At 41.5% G+C, this 13289-nt stretch overlaps 1 protein-coding gene and 1 long non-coding RNA gene across 4 annotated transcripts in view; one reads left to right on the plus strand and one right to left on the minus strand.

The window, feature by feature from the left end:
- Positions 1-13289, plus strand: part of plppr4a (phospholipid phosphatase related 4a) — a 94214-nt gene that overhangs the window by 36587 nt on the left and 44338 nt on the right. The window lies entirely within an intron of this gene.
- Positions 1-13289, minus strand: part of LOC122554219 (uncharacterized) — a 103814-nt gene that overhangs the window by 2901 nt on the left and 87624 nt on the right. For both annotated transcript variants that reach the window (XR_015758122.1, XR_015758121.1), the window contains one exon: positions 7984-8083. This is a non-coding gene — a long non-coding RNA (uncharacterized LOC122554219). The remainder of the gene's footprint in view (positions 1-7983; positions 8084-13289) is intronic.

Below are 13289 nucleotides of genomic sequence, written 5' to 3' on the forward strand. Positions count from 1 at the left end.
AGGGGAATTTAAAGCTGCGAGATTATGCTGCAGTTCTATAAAACCTGGTTAGACCACACTTGGAATATTGTGTTCAGTTCTGGTTGCCTTATTATAGGAAAGATGTGGAAGCTTTGGAGAAGGTGCAGAGGACTTTTATTAGGATGCTGCCTGGACTGGAGGGCAGGGCTTATGAAGAAAGCTTGAGGGAGTTAGGGCTTTTCTCATTGGAGCGAAGAAGGATGAGAGACAATAGGTGCAGGAATAGGCCATTCGGCCCTTTCAGCCAACACCACCATTCATTATAATCATGGCTGATCATCCACAATCAGTTTCCTGTTCCTGCCTTATCCCCATAATCCTTGATTCCACTATCTTTAAGAGCTCAATCCATCTCTTTCTTGAAAGTATCCAATGACTTGGCCTCCACTGCCTTCTAGGGCAGAGCATTCCATACACCCACCCCTCTCTGGGTGAAGATGTTTCTCCTCAACTCTGTTCTAAATGGCCTACCCCTTATTTTTAAACTGTGTCCTTTGGTTCTGGACTCACCCATCAGTGTAAACATGCTTCCTGCCTCCAGTGTCCAATCCTTTAATAATCTTATACGTCTCAATCAGATCCTCTCTCATCCTTCTAAACTCAAGAGCATACAAGCCCAGTCGCTCCAATCTTTCAACATACGATAGTCCCGCCATTCCGGAAATTGACCTTGTGAACCTATGCTGCACTCCCTCAATATCCCGAATGTCCTTCCTCAAATTTGGAGACCAAAACTGCACACAATACTCTGGATGCGGACTCACCAGAGCTCTGTCCGGCTGCAGAAGGGCCTCTTTCTTCTGTACTGCATTCCTCTTGTTATGAAGGCCAGCATGCCATTAGCTTTCTTCACTGCCGGTGTACCTGCATGCTTGGTTTCATTAACTGATGTACAAAAACACCTAGATCTTGTTGTACTTCCCCTTTACTTAACTTGACTCCATTTAGATAGTAATCTGCCTTCTTGTTTTTGCCACCAAAGTGGATAACCATACATTTATCCACATTAAACTGCATCTGCCGTGCATCCATCCACTCACCTGGCCTGTCCAAGTCACCCTGTATTCTCCTAACATCCTCCTCACATTTCACCCTGCCACCCAGCAAATCTGCTAATATTACTTTTAATAACTTCATTTATATCATTAATGTATATTGTAAACAGCTGTGGTCCCAGCACCGCATCTTGTGGTACCCCACTGGTCACCGCCTGCCATTCTGAAAGGGACCCATTTATCACTACTCTTTGCTTCCTGTCAGCTTCCTGTGACTTGACAGAGGTGTACAAGAAGCTGAGAGGCAGAGATAGAACGGATAGCCAGAGACTTTGTCTCAGGCTATCACAGTTTTAAGATGACTGGAGGAAGTTTTAGGGGAGAGTGGTAGGTGCGTGGAATGCACTACCAGCAATGGTAGTAGAGTCAGATACATTGGGGACATTTAAGCAACACTTGGATAAGCACATGGATAATAGTAAAATGAAGAGTATGTAGGTTTGTTTGATCTTAGAGTAGGATAAAATGTCGGCACAGCATCGAGGCCTGAAGGGCCTGTACTGTTCTATTTTCTATGTTTTATAAAGGGATCCAGAGGAATATCTCATTTACAGCATGTTCCTATCAGAGACTTCTAATAAAGGTTACAAGGGGAGGGACCATGCTTGGCTCCTACACATCCAACAATTCCAAGGATTATGAACTCAGGATGGGGACTCCCCATGATGAATATTCCCCCTTCCCAGGCATATGAGAATCAGTGTCACAGTGCTTCATATAGTATCCAGTGAGTGGTATGTGCATTTCACTTTATAACCCAGCACCTTAAATCCTATTGCAGAGTGGTGGGGAGGTGTGGAGGAGAATCGATGCTTGAATGTTCAGTATTCAGACTGTGTCAAATCTCCAACAAATTTGGAAAATTGCAACAACCTGAGTAAATTGAGAAAAATCAATCAAAAGGAACATCTTCAAAGAAAGAAATTAGTCTATAACTGTTCTCAAAACAATCACCTCATAAAACATCTGCATTTATACACTGTGATTTAACATAAACAGTCAGTCTTACATCTGCAGTAAGCAAGGTACTGGAAAGGATTCTGGGAGATAGGATTTATGACTATTTGGAAAAACACAGTTTGAAGAAAGATAGTCAGCATGGCTTTGTCAGGGGCAGGTCATGTCTCACAAGCCTTATTGAGTTCTTTGAGGATGTGACAAGATGAGTTGATGAAAGTCAAGCAGTGGATATGGTGTGTATGGATTTCAGTAAGGCATTTGATAAGGTTTCACATGGTAGGATCATTCAGAAAATTAGGAGGATGGGATACAGGGAAACTTGACTGTCTGGATACAGAATTGGCTGGCCAAAAGAAGGCAGCAAGTGGTAGTGGATGGAAAGTAATTCTGCCTGGAGGTCAGTGACCAGTGGTGTCCTGCAGGGCTCTGTACTTATGGCTCTGTTCTTTGTAGTTTTTATAAATGAGTTGGATGAAGAAGTGGAAGGGTGGGTTAGTAAGTTTGCCGATGACACAAAGGTCGGTGGTGTTGTAGACAGTGTCGAGGGCTGTTGCAGGCTACAACTTGACATTGACAGGATGCAGAGTTGGACTGAGAAGTTGCAGATGGAGTTCAACCTGGATAAATATGAAGTGATTCATTTTGGAAGGTCGAATTTGAATGCTGAATACAGGGTTAAAAAAAGGATTCTTGGCAGTGTCGAGGAACAGCAGGATCTTACATTCCTCCAAGGTGCCACCCAAGTTGATAGGATTGTTAAGAAGTTGTATGGTGCTTTGGCTTTCATTAACAGGGGATTGAACTTAAGAGCCATGAGGTTTTGCTGCAGCTGTATAAAACCTTAGTTAGACCACACTTGGAATATCTTGTCAGTTCTGGTCACCTTATTATAGGAAGGATGTAGATGCTTTAGAGAGGATGCAGAGGAGATTTACGAGGATGCTACCTCGATTGGAGGGCATGTCTTAAAGACCGGTTGAGTGAGCTTTGGGTTTTCACATTGGAAAGAAGAAGGAAGAGAGGGGACTTGATAGAGGTGTACAAGGTAATGAGAGGCATGGATAGCCTGAGACATTTCCCCATGGCAGAAGTGGCTGTCACGAGAGGTCATAATTTTCAGGTGATTGGAGGAAGGTATAAGGGAAATGTCAGAGGTAGGTTCTTTTCGCAGAGAGTGGTGGATGCATGGAATGCACTGCGAGGGGTGGTAGTAGAGTCAGATACTTTCAGGACATTTAAGCAACTGCTGGACAAGCACATGGCTGACAGTAAATTGGGGGGTGTGTAGGTTAGGTTGATCTTAGATTAAAATAAAGGCTCGGCACAACATCGTGGGCTGAAGGGCCTGTACTGTTCTATGTCCTATGTTCTATAAACAGAATAACAGAGATTCTATTATTAATATTAAATTGTGAAAAGTGAAGCCAAAATTCTTCACAGGCACCAAATCAGATTCACAACTGAGTACTTCAAGCTATTTAATTCTCTGGAAGCTGGAGTTGTTTACACAGTCACGGACTAAATCAAACTGTATTGTGGAGAAATTAAATCTACAGCCTGAAGGTGTAGCATTAAACTCCACAACAAAATCACAGCAGATACATTTGCTACATTAGGCTGTTATGGCTAGTTTAATATAGTAGTTTCATTACTATATATGAAAATGAACAATAGCCATTTAAATATACCACGATGCTGATTTTATTAACCATGCTAATTTATTTTCGAATGAAAAGGTGGGGTTGGGATTTAACATAGCTTGCTATTGATGAAGCATTTATAAAAATACATTGTATACCAACTGGTCATTGTATGTCAGAATTTTATGTTTTTCTTAGTTTAAAGGATATGAGCTTTACTCATAAGGCCAACTTTACTGGCTATCTCGAATTGCCCTTAAGAAGATGATGGTGAGCATTTTCTTGAAGACAGATGCATGACTTTCTAAGTCATTACAGTGGGCAGTTAAAAGTCAACCACATTTCTTGTGTCTGACTTAAATGTGACTCATACTCCATAAAGATGGATGATTTCTTTCCCGAAAGGCCATTAATTGAATCATGTGGACTTTGCAGAAGACTTGTGGTCACTATAAATGATACCAGCTTTTTATACTTAGATTTTAATGAGTTAATTGAACTTAAATTCTCATGCTGCCATTGTGGAATTTGAATTTGTATTTCCAGATCATTACACTGGTTGTTTTTATTAATGTGCTACCATGCATCTAATAAAACCAGTTACAGTTAAAGTTCAAATAATTTTGACAACTACTTTTGTAAGTAATTAAGGTTGGAAATGTGTTGCTGGAAAAGCGCAGCAGATCAGGCAGCATCCAGGGAACAGGAGAATCGATGTTTCGGGCATAAGCCCTTCTTCAGGAAAGCCCTGAAGAAGGGCTTATGCCCGAAACGTCGATTCTCCTGTTCCCTGGATGCTGCCTGACCTGCTGCGCTTTTCCAGCAACACATTTCCAGCTCTGATCTCCAGCATCTGCAGACCTCACTTTCTCCTCTAAGTAATTAAGGTGTTTAGGTAGCATGATACAAATTGATAGTTTCTAATGAAATTTTTGAGTTTGCTTATTGCTGACATGGTGGCACAGTGGTTAGCAATGCTGCCTCACAGTGCCAGGAGCCTGGGTTTGATTCCAGCCTTGGGCGATTGACTGCATGGAGTTTGCACATTCTCCCCGTGTCTGCGTGGGTTTCCGCCCACAATCCAAATATGTGCAGGTTAGGTGAATTGGCCGTGCTAAATTGTTCAGTGTTCAGCGATGTGCAGGTTGGGTGCATTTGCCAGGAGTTAAATGTCAGGCAATGGTCTGAGTGGGATACTCTTCAGAGGGTCAGTTTGGACTTGTTGAGCCGAAGGGCCTGTTTCCACACTGTAGAGATTCTATTTTAAAAATTGTCAGAATTACTGATAAGTTAGAAATAGTTGAAATAATTTAGCAACTGTACTGCAGCAAGACTTGGAACGATCCCTTCAAACAGTCGCATATTTGGAGGTTAGCCAGAGATTGCACAGGTTACACCACAGGAAGGTATGTAAAAACACTGAATAAAATTAAAAGCCCATTGAGCTAGCAATTGAAGGAACTTAAAATGGCGGCAAATATTTTCAGCAAAAGGAACAGAAGGCAAAATTCATAATCAATCAAAGGGCACTCAATATCATTGTGCCTTAATATAGTGCCTCATTTTTTAAAAATCTGAGATGAGAATCTTTGAAATATTTGTTTTTTGGCTCATGTTTTTGCTAATTTCTCCTGAGTGTTATTGGCAGTAAAATAATTGTAGAGGAAGCTCTGGTATGTATGCAGACTACAATTGTTTCTGCTAAACAATATGATATCTTTTAGCGTCTGCATCATGTCACAGTTCCAACATAATCATAAACACTCCTTAAATTTGATTTGCATCTCATTTTAAGAAATGCTCGAGAAACTCAGTGTTGGTTGTTGGTTGCTTAAAGAACTCCATTCAGAATTGATGATCTGGAGCCTGAGTTTGAACACTGTGACACATCAGGGAGGGGGAGAGTTACGTGGACACTGTGTTTCAGAAAACAGTCACACCCCTTAGGTTAACTACCTCAAATTTGGTTAGTGGTCAGGGACAGGAGGGTGTGACTATGAGTGAAGCAGACATAAGGGGAGCTAGGAGGTAGTGCTGAAGGAGACTCAGCCCTTGAGCTTGTCTAACAGGTTTGAGTTTATTGTTCTGTGTATGGATGAGTCTTTATTGGCCAGAGTATTGAGTACAGGAATTGAGAGGTCATGTTGCAGCTAAACAGGGCATTAGTTAAGACACTTTTGTAATATTGCATGCAATTCTGGTCTCCTTCCTATCAGAAGGAGGTTGTGAAACTTGAAAGGGTTCAGAAAAGATTGACAAGGATGTTGCCTGGGTTGGAGGATTTGAGCTATAGGGAGAGGCTGAACAGTTTGGGGCTGTTTTCCCTGGAGTGTCGGAGGCTGAGGGGTGACCTTATAGAGGTTTATAAATAGACAAAGTCTTTTCCTTGGGGTGGGGGAGTCCAGAACTAGAGGGCATAGTTTTAGAGTGAGAGGGGAAAGATATAAAAGAGACCTAAGGGGCAACCTTTTCACACAGAGGGTGGTATGTGTATGGAATGAGCTGCCAGAGGCTGGTACAATTGCAACATTTAAAAGCCATTTGGATGGGTATATGAATAGGAAGGATTTGGAGGGATATGGGCCAGGTGCTGGCAAGTGGGACTAGATTAGGTTGGGATATCTGATTGGCATGGGCGAGTTGGATTGAAGACTCTGTTTCCATACTGTACATCTCTATGACTCTATGACTGTATGAGTGGGGGCTGTAGAGCTAGTGAACCCGACTGACCATCGCACTATGGTACAGGGAGCCAGTCAAGGGAAAGGAGAAAAGGGAGATATGGTTGTAATTGGGGAGAGAATAGTCAGGGAAACAGATACTGTTCTCTGTGGACGGGATCGAGAAACCCAAAGGCTTTTTTTTCCTGCCTGGTGTCTGGGTTCAGGATCTGGGCTGCAAAGGAACTTGGAGAGGGAGGGGAGAGATCCAGTTGTCCATGTAGGTGCCAATGATATAGGTAGAAAGAGGAGAGAGGTTCTGCTGAGGGAATATGAGCAACTGGGGGCTAAATTAGAAAGCAAAACCAAAAAAGGTAATCATCTATGGATTACCACTTGAGCCATGAGCTAATTGGCACAAGGTCAACAAGATTAATGAGATAAATGCATGGCTCAAAGATTTGTGTGGGAGAAATGGGTTTAAATACATGGGACATTGGCAGCAGTACTGTGGAAGGAGGGTGATGTTCCAGTTACTGGGGCTGTGGATTGGACTTTAAACTAAATAGCATGTATGGGGTATGGAGGGTAGAGGGATTCAGTTGTATGGAAAATTACAAAATCAAAGATAAAGGAGACGGCAAGATTGCAGGTTAGTGACAGGGTTGATTATCACCTGAAAATAGAAGGAAAGGACATAGTGTGTTAATGTCACATTGATCCAAGGAACCATAAAAGGAGGAAAGTAAAGTTGATAATAGAACAAACTTCAAGGCTTTAGTTCTGAATACACAAATCATTCAAAATATGGTAGACAAACTATATTGTAGCCCAAATCGAGATAAATCGAGGTAAACTAGTTAAAGGTGGGGATGGTTCAGCAGAGGTTATTAAAATTTCCTGAACAAGTAATAGGACAGAGTATGGAAAGGGTCAATAATCTAACTTCAGGCATAGCAGATACAAGAACAACTGAAATAAGTTAAATGAGCTCAGAGCGCAGATTGAAACTGGCGGGTATGATGGTATGGGCGTCACAGACATGGCTGCAGGGGTATCAGGGCTGAGAACTATATATCCAAAGATATATGTGCTATTGAAAGGACAGGCAGATGAGAAGAGGGCATGGCATTTCCTTATTGGAAGAAATAAAATTAAATCAATAGGAAGAAGCAATGTAGGTCCGGAAGGTGTAAAATTTGTGTCGGTAGACTTGAAGAACAGCAAAGAGAAAAAAACCCTGATGCGAGCTAGATACAGGCCTCCTAGCAATAGTCAGAATGTGCAGAAGAAAATAAATTAGGAGATAGAAAAGTTATGTAAGAAAGGCATTACTACAATAATCATGGGGGTCTCTAAATGCAAGCAGACAGGGAAAATCAGGTTGGTAATGGTTCCAAGAAAAGGAATTTGTAGAATATCTACAAGATGATGTTTTGGAGCAGATTGGATGTAGAGCCCACTAGGGAACAGATAATCCTGGATTTGGTGATGTGTAATGAGACAGATTTGATTAGGGAGCTGAAGGTGAAGGAATCCCTAGGGGGCAGTAACTATACTATGATAGAATTCACCCTGCAGTTTGAGATGGAGAACCTGGAGTTAAATCTAATAGTATTACAATTGAGTAAAGGTAACTGCAAAGACCTGAGGGAGGAGCTGGCCAGAGTTGATTGGAAGGGCAGATGGTGGAGCAGCAATGGCAGGTGTTTCCGGGGTAATTCAGGAGGCACAGCAGAAATTCATCCTAAGGAAGAAGAAACACAGGATGAGGCAATCATGACTGATCAAGGAAATTAAGGACAGCATAAAAACAAAATAAACAGCATACAATGTGATTAAGGTTAATGAGAAGCTAGAGAATTGGAAAGCATTTAAACTCAGCAGACAACTGAAAAGCAATATGGTGGGAGAAGATGAAATATGAGAATAAGCTAGCTAGTAATATAAAAGATAATGTTGAGGTTTTACAGGACATTAGTGAGGCCTCTTCTGGAGTACTGTGTCCAGTTCCGGTCTCCCTGTTCTAGGAGGATATTATTAAGCCGAGAGGATTCAGAAAAGATTTACCAGGATGTTGCCAAAAATGAAGGGTTAAATTATAAGACAAGGCTGGATTGGCTGGGACTTCTTTCATTGTAGTATAGAAGGTTGAGAGATGACCTTATAGAGGTTTATAAAAGTAACCATCCCAACACACACAAACGAAGCTGCATCAGGACACTATTCAAAAGGGCCACAACACACTAAAGTACACCAGAACTGCAAAAAGAAGAAGAGGAACACCTATACAAGGTATTCGCCAAAAACGGATACCCGCGCAACTTCATCAACAGATGCCTAAGAGAAAGACCACGGAACGAGGACATACCACAACCAAAAGGACTAGCCACACTACCATACATCAGGAGCATCTCGGAACTGACAGCCAGACTACTGCGACCCCTAGGACTCATAACGGCACACAAACCAACAGCCACGCTCAGACAACAACTCACCAGAACGAAGGACCCGATACCCAACATGAGCAAGACGAATGTAGTGTACAAAATACCATGCAAGGACTGCACTAAACACTACATAGGACAAACAGTTAGACAGCTAACAATCCGCATACATGAACATCAACTAGCCACGAAACGACACGACCAGCTATCCTTAGTAGCCACACACGCAGACAACAAGCAACATGAATTTGACTGGGACAACACTACTATCATAGGGCAAGCCAGACAGAGAACAGCCAGGGAATTCCTAGAGGCATGGCATTCATCCACAAACTCCATCAACAAACACATCGACCTGGACCCAATATACCAACCACTACAGCGGACAGCTGAAACTGACAACCGGAAGCGGCAGGGACAGACCACTATAAACACCGGAGGAAACATCAAAGAAGCGCTTCGCAGGAGGCTCCCAAGCACTGATGATGTCGCCTAGCCAGGGGACGAAACATTTGCAACAAAAATTTCCAGCTCGGCGAACAGAACCACAACAACGAGCACCCGAGCTACAAATCTTCGCACAAACTTTGAAGAGGTTTATAAAATAATGAGGAGTACAGATAAGGTGAATGGCAAGTTTCTTTTCCCTAGTGTTGGGGGATTTCAAGACCAGGGGGCATATTGAGAGGAGAAGGATTTAAAAAAGGAAAATTTATTTGTACAGAAAATGGTTTGTCCGTGGAATGAACTTCCAGAGGAAGTAGTGGATGCTGGTACAGTTATAAATGTTCAAGAGACATTTGGATAAGTACATGAATAAGAAATGTTTGAAGGGATATGGGCCAAGTGCAGGCAGGTGGGACAGCATTAGTTTGGGATTATGGTCAGTTGGATCGAAGGGTCAATTTCCGTGCTGTATGACTTGATGATTCTAAGATTGCAAGAGGTTTTTTAAGATATATGAAAGGTAAGAGAACAGCAAGAGTGGACATTGGACTACTCGATAATGAGGTTTCAGAAGTAGTAATAGGGAACAAAGAAATGGTGGAGGAACTGAATAGGTACTTTGCAGCAGTCTTTACAGTGGAAGACATTGGTAGCATACTCTCTTCAAGAGAGTCAGGGAACAGAGGTGAGCATAGTGGTCATCCCAAAGAGAAGGTGCTGGGGAAGCTGAAAGGTCTGAAGGCAGAAAGATCACCTGTCCAAGATGGACTATACCCCCCTTTCTGAAGGAGATAGCTGAGGAGATTGTGGAGGCATTGGTCGTGATCTTTCAGGAATCACTGGAGTCAGGGAGGGTCCTAGGGACTGAAAAATAGCTCATGCCTCATCCCTGTATAAGAGGGGAGGGAGGCAGAAGACAGGAAACTGTCGGTCGGTTAGCTTGAACTTGGCTATTGATAAGATTTTAGAGCCCATTATTAAGGATGAAATTACAGAGTACTTGAAAGTGCATGGTAAAAAAGTGCTGATTCTGCAAGACTTCTGCAAGGGAAGGTTATGCCTGACAATCTGTTAGAATTCTTTGAGGAGGTATTGAGCACGTTAGATAAAGGAAAGCCAGTAGGCATCATCTACTTGGATTTCAAGAAGGTCTTTGCCAAGGTGCCACACAGGAAGCTGCTAAGATAAGAGCCCCTGGTGTTAGGGACAAGGTACTGGCATGGATAAAGGATTGGCTGACTGGCAGAAGGCAGAGGTTAGATATAAAGGGGACTTTTTCAGGATGGCAGCAGGTGGTTAGTGATGTTCTGCAGGGACCACAACAATTCACATTATATATTAACGATGTCTACGAAGGAACTGAGAGTACTGTTGCTAAGTTTGCAGATGACATGAAGATAGATGAAGGGACAGGTAGTGGTGAGGAGGGTGGGAGGCTGTAAAAAGACCTAGACATGCCAAGAATGTTGGCAAGGATGTAGTAGATGTGACAGGGGAGGTGACGCTGTCATAGTATTATCACTAGACTAATAATCTAGCAACTCAGCTAATGTTCTGAGGACCTGAGTTCAAATCCCACCATGGCAGGATAACAAGAAACTGGAATTAAGAATCAATTGATGATCATGAAAATATTGTTGGAAAAACACATTTCGTTCACTAATGTTCTTCAGGGAAGGAAATCTGCCACCCTCACCTGGTCTGGCCTACCTGTGACTCCAGATCGATAGCAATGTGGTTAACTCTCAATTGCCTTCTGAATTAGGTACTTATACCAATTGCTACAAAATCTTTTCATGGGCAATAATTGCTGGCCAGCCCGTGATGCCCACATCCCACAAATGAGTAAAAAAAACAAGGAATACAATGTGGGAAAGTATTAGGTTTTGCACTTTGGTAGGAAGAATAGAGGCATAAACTATTTTTTGAATGAAGAAAGCCTTCAGAAATCTGATGCAAAAAAGGGACTTAGGAATCCTAGTTCGGGATTCTCTTAAGGTTAACATGCAGGCTTACTTGGCAGTTAGGAAGGCAAATTCAAAGTTAGCATTCATTTGAAGAAGGCTAGAATCTACTCTCTGAGAGAAGAAATTCCTCCTAATCTGTGTTCAATTTAACAAATCCTCAATCTGAGATTATGCCCTCTGGTCCTAAACTTTCCTCTAAGGGGCAAAAACATCTCCACATTTATCTTGTCAAGCTGCCTAAGAATATTGTTATGTTTCAATAAGGTCACCTCTGATTCTTCCAAACTCCAATAATTACAGGCCCAAAGTACTTAAACACTTTCCAAATAAGAAAATCTTCTTACCCAGAATCAATCTAGTGAAGCTTCTCTGGGCTGCCTTCAGTGCCAGTATATCTTTCCTTGGCTAAAGGGACCAAAATTGTGCACAGTATTCTCGGTGAGTTCTCATTGGCATCTTGTTTAGTTTTAGCAAGATTTTCCTGTTCTTAATACTCCATTCGTTTTGAAATAAAGGCTAATATGCCATTTCCCTCCCCTGTTACCCACTGGAACTGTTTGTTAGCTTTTTGTGATTTATCCATGAAGACTTGCAAATCTCTGTGCTATGCATCCTGCATTTAAGTAATACACAGATCCTCTATTCTTCAAGCAAGTGCATAATCTCACAAATATCACATGATATTCCATCTGCTAAGTTTTTGCTCACTCATCCTCACCACTTACCTTCTCACTTACTTTTATGTCATCCACAAACTTGCCAATATTATAATCACTTTCCTTAACCAAGTCATTAATATACATTGTAAATAATTGTTGCCCCAGCACTGATCACTGTGGTATTCCAGGTGTCAACCTGAAAATGCTTCCTTTATCCCAACACACTGTCTTCTATTAATTAGAAAATCTTCAATTCATGCTCATGTAGTACTCTCAATATCATGGACTCTTGTATTTTTAAGTAGTCTTAATGTTTTTTGGAAAGCTAAATATATTACATCTACTCTTTATTTATCCTACTTGGTCTTCCTCCAATAATTCTAATAAACTTGCCAGCCATGATTTTCCCTTCATGAAGCTGTGCTGATTCTACTCGATTATAACGTGTGTTTCTAAATGCTCTGCCATGGCATTTTATAAAAGGTTCTAACATTTTTCCCAATGACAATATTAAGCTAACTGACCCTTAATTATTTGGTTTTTCTGTCTCTCTCCCTTTTAAAAAAAAATGTTACATTATCTGTTTTCCAATCTTCTTTAACATTTTCAGAATCTAAGGATTCTTGGAAAATTCTTATCAGTGCATTCATTATCTCTGTAACTACTTCGTTGAGTATCCTAGAATGCAACACATCAAGTCCAGACAACTATCAGCCTTCAGCCTCATTAGTTTGCCTGGCACATTTTTCCAGTGATAGTTTTTGCATTTTTTCCTTCCCACTTTTTGCCTCTTGTTCCTTATTTTTGGAATTCTATTAATGCCCTCTACTGTGAAGACAGGGTATTTATGCAACTCCAATGCTATTTCCTGGTTCCCAGTTGTTATTTCTTTAGCCTTATTCTCAAAGGGGCCAATGCTCACTTTGGCCTTTCTCTATCTTTTTATAGTATATGTTGAAGAAGCGCTTATTGTCTATTTTTTCGTTATTTGCTAGTTTAACCTCAGTTTACTTTTGCCCTCTCTTGTTTCTTGATCATCTTTTGTTGGTTTCAAAGGTTTTAAAGCTTTCTCAATTCTCTAGTTGACCAATAATCTTTACATGTTGTATGCTTTCTTCCTTCAATTTTAAAATATACTTAACTTCCCTGGTTAACCTTGCCTTCTTCCTGGCGATGGCCGGCCTGCCCTAATATCAATTTATCCAGCCAGCACCTCTATTAACTTGGCAAGTGGAGGCCCATCATATCAGGAATTGTGAGGTATTGCTCTCATGGGAGGGCCTTCCTTCACAGTCACTCATTGCCTGATCTTGTAGCCAGGCATTGGCAAGTTGGTGGGGAGGCCCACTTAATTCAGTCAGCTTACCATAAAAATGGTGACTTGGGGCACTTGTCAGCTCTCCAAGGAGTGCAAGACCCTTGTGGCTTCCTTT

Source organism: Chiloscyllium plagiosum, unplaced genomic scaffold, assembly GCF_037043375.1.
Source record: "Chiloscyllium plagiosum isolate Xiang-an unplaced genomic scaffold, Cpla_swu_hap1 HiC_scaffold_9, whole genome shotgun sequence".
NCBI lineage: Eukaryota > Metazoa > Chordata > Chondrichthyes > Orectolobiformes > Hemiscylliidae > Chiloscyllium > Chiloscyllium plagiosum.